An 11,172-nucleotide genomic window follows, 5' to 3' on the forward strand; every position below is an offset into this window, starting at 1 on the left:
TGCAAGTATGTGGGACAAGGCTTAGTCCCATACAAAGAGCGAGTAGCAAATAAGAGTAGTATATTTCTTAGCTGGAGATATATTCGGTGTCTGATGGCCTATTTGATAGTGATTTTGCTTGTGTATACATGTTTGCGAATGTTATCGCTACACCAAATGTGCCTGCGTTCAAAGAAAAATTGTAAGTTTTGTGAGGGGGAGGTTGGTTCGCGGCTTTGTCCGCTGGCATTGCTTTGTTCCATTCTGGAGGCCTTATCTAAGTTTCTCTTGAGTAACACCTGACTGTTACGAAAATAGAGTTTTCGAAAATATGCAATTATTGATAAAAATAGAGTCATATTAGAGACACATTGAAATATCAAGTAGTTTTAGATGAACTAATGACTATAACACATTTCAGAGACATAGCAGCTTTCTTATGTTAGAATTTTGAGGGTCCTCCTCAAAATTCTGCCCCCGTTTGGTGGATGATCCTTCGGCCTTTTGCGGGACTTGTCGACCCTTCCTCAGAATTTTGAGAATCCTTCTCAAAAGTCTGCCCCATTTTCTTAACCAATTTCTGACTTTCTGGCATACGACAGCGCGTCGGCTGGACTTGCTTCGGAATTTTGAGGGTCCTCCTCAAAATCCTACCCCAGTTTCTGATCTTGGGGAAAAAATGGAAATTTTATTATGAAATGACCGAACCCACAGGGCTGCCTACGTATCCCCTCTTAAACGGGAATCAGGTCAAGCGTAGTTCAATTATATCAGATGAGCAAATGTAATAGTCTAAGTATAGTATCTCTTGACTGCGACTGAATTAATTGGTTTTGGCCAGATTTCTCCGTCCATTTCTGCAAGTATGAGTGCTCCTCCTGTTAGCACCCTGTGAACCATGTAAGGACCTTGCCAGTTGGGAGAGAATTTTCCTTTGGCTTCATCTTGATGTAGGAAGATCTTCTTCAGCACCAACTATCCTGGTGCAAATTGTCTTAGTTTGACCCTTTTATTGAAAGCTCTAAACATTTTGTTCCGGTAAAGCTGACCGCGACATACTGCATTAATCCTTTTTCCATCTATAAGGGTCGATTGTTCATAGCAGCTCCTTATCCATTCTGCATCGCTAAGTCCAGCTCGGCTGGGATGATAGCTTCAGTACCATAAACTAGCATGTAGGGAGCTGCTCCGGTTGATATGCGAACTGCAGTGAGGTATCCTAATAGAGCAAAAGGTAGTTTCTCATGCCATTGTTTGTGGTTTTCTACCTTCTTCCTTAGTATCTTCTTGATGTTTTTGTTGGCAGCTTCTACGGCTCCGTTCATCTAAGGTCTATAGGCTGTGGAATTCTTGTGCTTGATTTTGAAAGTTTCACATATGGCTTTCATCAAATCACTGTTGAGATTGGCTGCATTATCAGTGACAATAGACTCGGGAACCCTGAATCGGCAAACAATACGGTCTTTGAGAAAGTGTGCGACAACGTTCTTGGTTACAGCTTTGTAAGATACGTCCTCTACCCATTTTGTGAAGTAATCAATGGATACCATAATAAACATGTGCCCGTTTGAAGCCGTGGGCTTGATAGGACCAATGACATCCATTCCCCAGGCGACGAATGGCCAAGGTGAGCTCGTTGCATTGAGCTCATTTGGTGGTACTTTTATTATATCGGCATGCACTTGGCATTGGTAGCATTTGCGGACACACTGGACGCAATCTGTCTCCATGGTCATCCAAAAGTAACCGGCCCTAAGTATCTTCTTGGCCAAGACAAAACCATTCATGTGCGGGTCGCAGGTCCCAGCATGTATATCCTCAAGTAGTTTTGAAGCTTCTTTTGCATTGACACATCTTAGCAATCCCAATTCAGGAGTTCTTCTATTCAAATTTCCTTCGCTGTGGAAGAAGTGATTGGACAATCTCCGGAGCGTGCATTTCTGAGTGTGGTTTGCATGCTCTGGATATTCTCCTTTCGCCAAATACTCCTTGATGTCATGGAACCAAGGCTTTCCATCCGTCTCTTCCTCGACATGAGCACAGTAAGCTGGTTGATTATTGATTCTCCCTGGGATGGGATCAATAAAATTCTTATCTGAATGTTGTATCATGGATGATGAAGTGGCTTATGCATCGGCAAACTAATTCTGAATTCTGGGTACATGTCAGAACTCTATCTTCGCGAACCTCTTTCTCAATTCCTTCACATGGTGCAGATATGGCAATATATTGGAATTCTTGGTGGCCCATTCTCCTTGTACCTGGTGCACAAGCAAATCTGAATCACCGATTACCAGCAGCTCATGAATATTTATGTCGATTGCCATGTTGAGTCCTAGTATGCAGGCTTCATATTCTGCCATGTTGTTGGTGTAGGGAAATCTGAGTTTAGCAGATACCGGATAATGTTGGCCCATTTCTTATACCAAAACTGCTCCAATGCCCACTCCTTTGAAGTTTGCAGCTCCGTCAAAGAACATCCTCCAACCATCGTATGCTTCGGTAATGTCCTCTCCTACGAATGATACCTCTCCATCATGAAAATACATTTTCAAGGGTTCGTATTCTTGTCCCACTAGATTTTCAACAAGATGATATGCTAATGCTTGCCCTTTGACCGCCTTTTGAGTCACGTAGACGATATCGAACTCACTCAATAGTATATGTTACTTGGCTAGCTTCCCAGTTGGCGTAGGTTTCTAAAATATGTACTTCAAAGGGTCCATCCTGGATATGAGGTATGTAGTATAGGCACAGAAGTAATGCCTCAACTTCTGGGCCATCCAAGTCAAAGCACAGCAAGTGCGCTCTAGCAAAGAGTACCGTGCTTCGTAAGGTGTGAACTTCTTACTCAAGTAGTATATGACTTGCTCCTTTCTTCCTGTCTTGTCATGTTATCCTAGGACACATTCGAAGGCTCCATCCAATACAGATAGATAGAGTAGCAAAGGCCGCCCCGGCTCTGGTGGGACCAAAACTGGAGGTGTGGACAAGTACTCCTTGATTTTATCGAAAGCTTTCTAACAATCCTCGGTCCAGCTTGTTTCGGCATCTTTCCTCAGCATCTTGAAGATAGGTTCACATATAACTGGGGATTGTGCTATGAAGCGACTGATATAGTTGAGACGTCCTAGGAAGCTCATCACGTCCTTTTTGCTTCTAGGTGGCGGTAATTCTTGAATAGCCTTGACTTTAGATGGATCCAGCTCGATCCCTTGATGACTGACAATGAATCCTAGTAACTTTCCTGCGGGGACCCCGAATGCACACTTTGCAGGGTTCAGTTTCAAGTTGTACCTCCTTAACCTATCAAAGAACTTTCTCAAGTCTGCTATGTGATCTTCGACCCTCTTGGATTTGATAATGACGTCGTCTACATACACCTCTATTTCTTTATGTATCATATCATGAAAGATGGTGGTCATGACTCTTATGTAAGTGGCCCCAATATTCTTTATACCAAATGGCATCATCTTGTAGTAGTACACCCCCAAGGTGTAATAAAAGCTATTTTCTCGGCATCTTCTTCATCCATCCAGATCTGGTGATAACCCGCGAAGCAATCTACAAAGGATTAGAGTTCATGCTTGGCGCAATTGTCGATCAGGATGTGTATATTTGGCAGTGGAAAGTCATCCTTGGGACTTGCTTTGTTTAAATCCTGATAGTCAACACATACTCTGACTTTCCCATCTTTTTTCAGAACTGGAACAATGTTGGCTAACTAGGTTGGGTACTCAACCACCTTGAGAACTTTGGCTTTGATATGTATAGTAACTTCCTCCTTGATTTTCAGGCTCATATCTGGTTTAAATTTTCCGAGTTTCTGCTTCACCGGCGGACACATGGGATTAGTAGGCAACTTGTGAGCTACTATGGACGTGCTCAAACCGGTCATGTCATCATATGACCATGCAAAAATATCCTCATATTCCTTTAGAAAACAGATGTATTCTTCTTTTTCTGTCAGAGATAAGTGAATGCTAATGCGGCTCTCCTTGACGGTCTCGGCGTCCCCCAAATTTACTGCTTCGGTTTCGTCCAGGTTGGACTTAGGCTTATTCTCAAAGTTTTCAACTTCCCTGATAACTTCCTCAGGTATCTTATCTTCTTTATCCGAATTACTATTCTCGTGTTGTGTTGCCTCATTACATGTCACAGTCACCGGTTTATCGGGAAAAGTAACAATAATGCTGTAGAAAGAAAAATATGAAAGATAATAATAAATAATAAAGAGTAATGCAATTGATTAAGACTTAAAACATCCAAACGAGTACGGCTCGATGAATCGAGTATTTATTTTGAAACAAGTGAGTCTTTAAAAAAGAAAAATTACTAAAAATCTTAAATGCCTAGAATGGCTATAGGAATAAAATCTGCCAAACTACCCAGGGACTCGGGGGGCCCGGGATGGTGTGGCGGTCCAATTTCTGAGGAAAGCTCCTTTCTCCACAGTCTGAATAGTGAGGCCTTCTTCATCATCCTCCTCAATTATTGCACTGCAGTCTATGTCTTCATCCTCCAAGAATAGATTCCTCAGCCCGACTAATGCTTCTTCTTCTGCGGTTCCCCATATTGTATCAGCTTGGTGAAAAGCTTGATCCAGATGCGGCACCGGTTGCTCGAGAGGGTAATACAATCCGTGCCATGGAGGCGATCAATCATTTTACTCTTGCCATGTATACTGCTATCCGAGCCCGAAGGTAGTACTATGATGCTTCAACTATATCGGTTTAGTAATACCTTGGAGATTCTTCCCAAGCCCTTTGTCGGGTTCATACCTAGACCATGCCAGTATGCTTTTTATTTTGCTACTCCACCATTTGTTTTTCTCGACGACATTGACACGTTCGATATGATAATAGGTTTTCCCTCCTAGCCTTCTTCTATTTCCAATAACCGGGATGGTTTGACTGGTGTAAATGGGGTTACTCTCATCTCCGTGAATGATCACCTCCTGATGGTTCCATTCGAATTTCACGGCCTGATGTAGTGTGGAAGCCACCACCCCAGCGACATGTATCCATGGTCGTCCCAACAGAAGATTGTATGAGGCTGATATGTCGAGCACTTGAAATTCAACGTCGAACCAAGTTGGCCCCATCTGTAGACAAAGATTAATTTCCCTAATCGTGGCTCTTTAAGACCCATCGAAGGATTTCAAATTCATGCTCTCTGCCCGTATTTCATGGAAACCTTTGCCCAGTTTTTTCAGAGAATCCAATGGACAAATATTGAGGCTTGAACTCCATCAATCAAGACCCTGGCAACGAATTTGTCTTCAAATTGCACTGTGATATGCAACACTCGATTGTGATTCAACCCCTCAGGTGGTACCTCATCTTCGTGGAAGATTATCTTATGACTTTCCAGCGCTTGCCCTACCATATTGGCCATCTCTCCGCAAGTGATATTGTTGGGCAAGTAAGCTTCACTCAACACCTTCATCAAAGCATTCTTGTGTGCCTCTGAATTTTGCAACAGTGACAGTATGGATTTCTGAGCTGGGGTTTTGTCCAAATGATCAATGATGGAATATTCTCTTGCTTGTACTTTCCTCCAAAGGTCATCTGGTCCTGTTTCAGTTACAGGCTGCTTGGTAGCGGCATCCTTACTTGGTCCTCCCAAGTGTTCAGGTGTATATATTCTTCTGGTCCTGGTCATTCCTTGCGCAACATCAGATTCCTCCATCTTTGCCTTTCCATTTCGCCTAGCCTCGGCAATATAATCCCAGGGTATTGCTTTTGAGTTGAAAGGAGGTGTGGTTGATACTGTAACTGTGAAAGTTGTGGCCACTTCCACTTCAAATAGAATAGGGGTGGTTGCAGGCAGAGCTACCTCTACCTCAAATGGAACTGATGCAGCTACCTCAACTTCAATCGGTGACTAAGTCTACACTACAATAGGAGTAAGCGTGACTGCAGGTTTAAAGTCATCGCCTTCTCAAATGAGCTCGATTGACCCCTCAGGATCCCATTCCTCATCCATTTCTATCACATGTATCCCACCACCCCTATTATTAGGGAGGGGGTTGTTGCGGACATTGGGTGCAACTTCTTTCGCCTGTATAATCTTGTTGTCAATCAATGTCTAGATTTTATCTTTCAATGTTCAGCACTCGTCAATGGTGTGCCCTTTCATATCGGAATGGTATGCACAAGTTTTGTTTGGGTTGACCCATTGGGATGGATTCTCTAATGCCATATCAGGAATAGGGGTGACGTAACCAGTGGCTTTCAACCTTTCATACAACTGGTCGATGGGTTCAGCAATAGAGGTGTACTATCTAGGTGGCTTGCGGTCGAAGTTTGGTCGTGGTCTTGAAAAATTTTGGCGAGTTGGAGGTGATTGGAAATGAGATGGTTGGGAATTATAGGTATGATAGGCAGTGGCTTGTTGGGAGTATCTGGGAGATGAGGGCTGGTGTGTGGGTGGTGGTGCTTGGTATGTGGGTGGAGGTGTTTGATATGTAAGTGGAGATTTCGGGCCTTAAGCCACCATTACTGCCCCAACATCTCTTTTCTTTGATATGCTTCCTGATTGTAATGCCTTATTTGTGGCCTGTAATGCCTCAACGTTTGTCACCATCCCACTCTTGATTCCTTTTTTGATTCTTTCTCCGAGTTTGATAATATGAGAGAATTTATGATTTTCAATAACCATCAACCTTTCATAATATTGTGGATCTTGTGCTCTGACGAAAAACTTGTTTATCTGTCCTCATCCAAAGATAGCTTGACTTTGGCTACTTCCGACCTCCAACGAGTAGCGTACTCGTGGAAAGTCTCGGTGGGCTTCTTCTTAAGGTTCTGAATATTAAGAACATCTGGTGCATTTTCTATGTTGAACCTAAATCGGTCCATGAAATCAGATACCATACTCACCAAGTTGGACCATTTCTTAGGATCTTGGCTGATGTACTAGGACAAAGCGTCTCCCGTAAGACTTCTCATAAAGAGCTTCATCCGGATCCTTTCATCCTTTTGACCCCAACAAGCATGTCACAATAAGTCCTCAAATGAACCCTGGGATCACCTGTACTGTCAAACATATTGAACTTGGGAGGTTTGTAACCCTCTGGCAGTTCTACATCTGGCTGTATGCATAAGTCTTCATAGTTCAAACCTTCTATTCCTTTGCCACCTTCGACACCCTGAACTCGACTCGTCAACTTCTTGAGTTCCTCAGCCATGTTCTTAATGAGCAGGTCCTTCTCGACGGATTCTGGTATATAGGAGGTTGGGTGGATAGAGTGAGGTATGGTTTCTACGTATATAAGGTTGTTTTGGTGAGTGTCGGGTGCCTGAGTGTAATGGTGGTCGTTGATTGAGTTTTGAGGATCAGGAATGGGTTGTGGTATGTTCTGGGGAGTGTGATAAGTGGCGGTTGGTGGGTATTGAATTGGTTTATGGTGATGTTGTGGCGGAGTTGGTATTGGTTAGGGAATGAGATCTTGGGGTGGGGTTGCATATTGATGTGGTGCAGGAGGGTTTTGTGGATGTTAGTTTGGTGTGTTTTGATGAGGTGTTGGGTACTTTGTGTTTTGTTGGTTGATGTCGGGAACATTCAGGATAAGTGATAAGTTTGCCAAGTTGCGGACCTGCTCAAGCTCTCCTTGTAGCTCCAGTATCTTTTGTTCCAACCTCAAGACTAGATCATTTGGTGTTGGAGTACTCCGACCATCTGAAGTTTCTGCGTTCTCAGCATTCTCCTTTCGAATACCACTTAAGTCGTCCATTTTTGCTTTTCCTTTGCCTTTTGTATTACTTGGAGAAGGAGGAGGTGGAAGGCCTCTAGATCTGGTGTGGTATGCTGATGATGCCAGTATGAGCGAACTAACCTTAGGGGATGGGAATAAAGAATAAGGAAAGGTAAACAAGTCAGTAAGGATTCTGAGATGTTTGCAGTATTTAAACACATATTGCGGGAATGTAAATTCGCGTCCTAATTTGGGAACCTCGTTGTGCCCGAGGTAGGCCTAGCGACAAATAAATTTGGAGAAATTTAGTGCCAATAATTGCCTCATTTCATTAATGTAAAGTAAGCAAACCAAAACGAAACTAAAATAGATAATGTTGCTAATGGCACTTGGCCTTATTACATTCGAAAGGAAAGCAAGTAAATCTAATCTACGTGGTCCTAGAAGGACCCTCTCCAGACTGGATGCTCTTGTCGATCAACTCTTCCAGCTCGCGCAGATTCGGCAGCAGGAATGCCCTTGCTAGATGCCTTCCTTCATTTCCTTCGGTGTTCTGGCAGTCAGTGACCCTCTTCCTCATATTCCCCTCCAATTCCATCAACATATACTCCAGATATTCCAGCTTCTCGCTGGATTTGACAGCTCTTTCTTTCCACTCGTTAATCATCTCCATGTCAGCCTTATGTTGCGCCATATGCTCAGCTTCAGACTCTCAAACTCTTTTCCGCAGCTTGTTGTATTTCCCTTCTACTTCAGCAACCTCGTCTATGACCCTGTTTCCTGGCCCAGCCCTTGGCTCAAAGACCCCAACTATGTTTTCCTCCAACCACGAAGGGTAAAGGTATGAGTGGCCCGCATGATATCGATCTGGCTCAATAGTATCCTTCTCCACAATAATCTTCAAGGTCCACATATGTTGTGCTTCATTCTTATACGGGATGGCATCACCTTGGAAATTGGATCTAAAGTGACACATCTTAGCGACCCGTGGTATGATCTGTCTCCTACCTGCTTGTCTCATAACCCTGAGAGGAGCATAAGGGTATATTCCCCTTAACCCAATCAACACCAAGTGTGGAAAATCTCTGGACCTGATGATGAACTCATCGGTAGGGAAGCACTCGAACATCCACTGGACCTATTCCTCGCTCAAATTTTCGAAAAGCTGTACCCATCCCACAGCATCCTCTGGTTGAGCAAACATGTCAGGAATATAGTTCATTCTTTTGGGATGATGGAAGGCTATATGATCATTCCACGGCTTCGCAAAAATTCTTAACGGTATTGTCCCTTTTGGAGATATTCCAACAACCAGACCTGTAATAGCAAGTTGTAACCCTCGAAGAACCTGAACCCCTTCTGACACCGCTCCAAAGCCCCGTACATGCCTACAACGATCATAGGGATGATAATGTATGTCTCCCCCTCGATCTCGTCCATCAGAGTTTTGGTCACCATGGCCAGCCTAGTATGGATTCTATCCCCTTTTATTGGGAATACCAGCATGCCCAGGAAATATATAATAAACACGAAGACCCTACGATGAATCCAACCTAAATAAGTGATTGAGAACTCATCATCAAAATACGGTAAGAGCTGCTATGGCCGTATCTTTCACAAAGGAAATCAAAGGGTATGTAGGAGTCCTTCAGGCATTTCAAGTTGTCATTTTTCTTCAGCCCCATCACCTTCAGAAATCCCCTAGCAGTGCGATTTTCAAGTGCTAACAGATTAGGGCTATCCCAAGGCAACCCAGCAAATCCTCCTATTTCTTCTAGAAGGGGAGTCATTTCTATGTTCCCAAAACGGAACATAGCCCTTTCTTTGTCCCAAAACATAGTTGTAGCCTCGATCAGCATTTTGTTGGGCTGAAGGTCCAACAGAGAAGGAAAGTCTCCTAAGACTCATTTCACATGGTTTGGGTCACATGAAGGAATATCCCTCCACCAATCTAGCAAAAGTGAAGGTATGCTACCGACCATACCAAATCTGGGGACTTCGTGCCTCATTTTCTGCAAAACAAAAGAGAATTAGGCTCTTTCCCCCTCTGGGTTTGTTTATTTATATAGTAATGATTAACATATTGGCACTTATTTTTCCAAATTAATGCACATAATCGTGGTTACGTCCGTTGTGATTATGGAAAACCCGATGGACTTTTCGACAAGGCTTGTCTTAAAGAGCTATTATGCGGACAGCATATTAACCTGGCTAGGTTTGACCATGATGCATGTACAATTAATTAGAGTACGGGCTCTATAGAGGTCTAGACTGGGACCCTCAAGCGGACAACTTGAGGGGGAAAGGCACGGAATCGTCGAACGCACCACTGATCGACTAGTTTTACCGCAAATACGCCGTTTTGAATTTAAAGGGTGATATATAGGAAGAGCACAAACACTTATCAAGCGTTGCTATAGGATTAACTACGCACAAGTGCAATATGATGTTGAGCATGATTTATGCAGCAATAAATAGCATGTTGTCAAGTATTTGCACGTAAAAAAATGATAAAATGCAGTATTTAAATAATTGAAAGACAGTTACGGGAAAAGAAAACAAAGAGACAAGTCAGTTTCAGGAAAATATGATGTTGAACATGATTTATGCAGCAATAAATAGCATGTTGTCAAGTATTTGCACGTAAAAAAAATGATAAATGCATTATTTAAATAATTGAAAGACAGTTACGGGAAAAGAAAACAAAGGAACAAGTCAGTTTCAGGAAAATAAAAAAATCATAAATGCTTGAAAATAGACAGTTTAATTCAAATAAGGGGAAATGGTACGTGGGATAGAGCATGCTCGGAATAATTCACAAAAATAAGTTCGTTATGGTAAGAGCCTTAAAAAAATCCCCAGCAGAGTCGTCATGCTGTCGCGCCCCCTTTTTTCCCTTTTGCGGGGGAAGTCCGGGTTTCGACATTCATGGGGGAACAACTCGTTTTCTTTTGGGAATTGGGTATCTTGAAGAGTCGCCACCTAACGGATTAAGGTAAGTTAGGGCACCTAGAGCAATTAACTCATGTAACTAGTTTGCATCACCATAGATTAAGGTAACGACTCGAAATAACCTTGAGGAGAAGGTGTTAGGCACCTCTCGCGGTCCACAACGGTGGGTCCCGTCCGGACTTAAACTATGTGAATTAGTCATTTTACAAGTAAACAATTTCAACACATATTCGCAAATAAAGACATGTTTTCACATTCTAAACACATGTATGATTCAGGTAATGGAAGCAAGGGAGAGGTTTGAACAACTTGCATATATATACGTAAAGATATATATATATATATGTAAAGAAAAGGAAGTTCGTAAAATTTAAACACATAGGAATTGGGAAAGAGGAGTCCTAGGTTGGTTAGCCTACATGATCACACCCATGCAATGCTCGGTAATCACTCCTCAACGAGGGGCTACACATGACATTAGCGTGCAGTCATCATATCCTTACTACCCAATTCCCTCCCCTTGGTCATAGCATAAAGTGATC

The sequence above is a fragment of the Nicotiana sylvestris genome, chromosome 6, assembly GCF_000393655.2.
Source record: "Nicotiana sylvestris chromosome 6, ASM39365v2, whole genome shotgun sequence".
Classification (NCBI taxonomy): domain Eukaryota; kingdom Viridiplantae; phylum Streptophyta; class Magnoliopsida; order Solanales; family Solanaceae; genus Nicotiana; species Nicotiana sylvestris.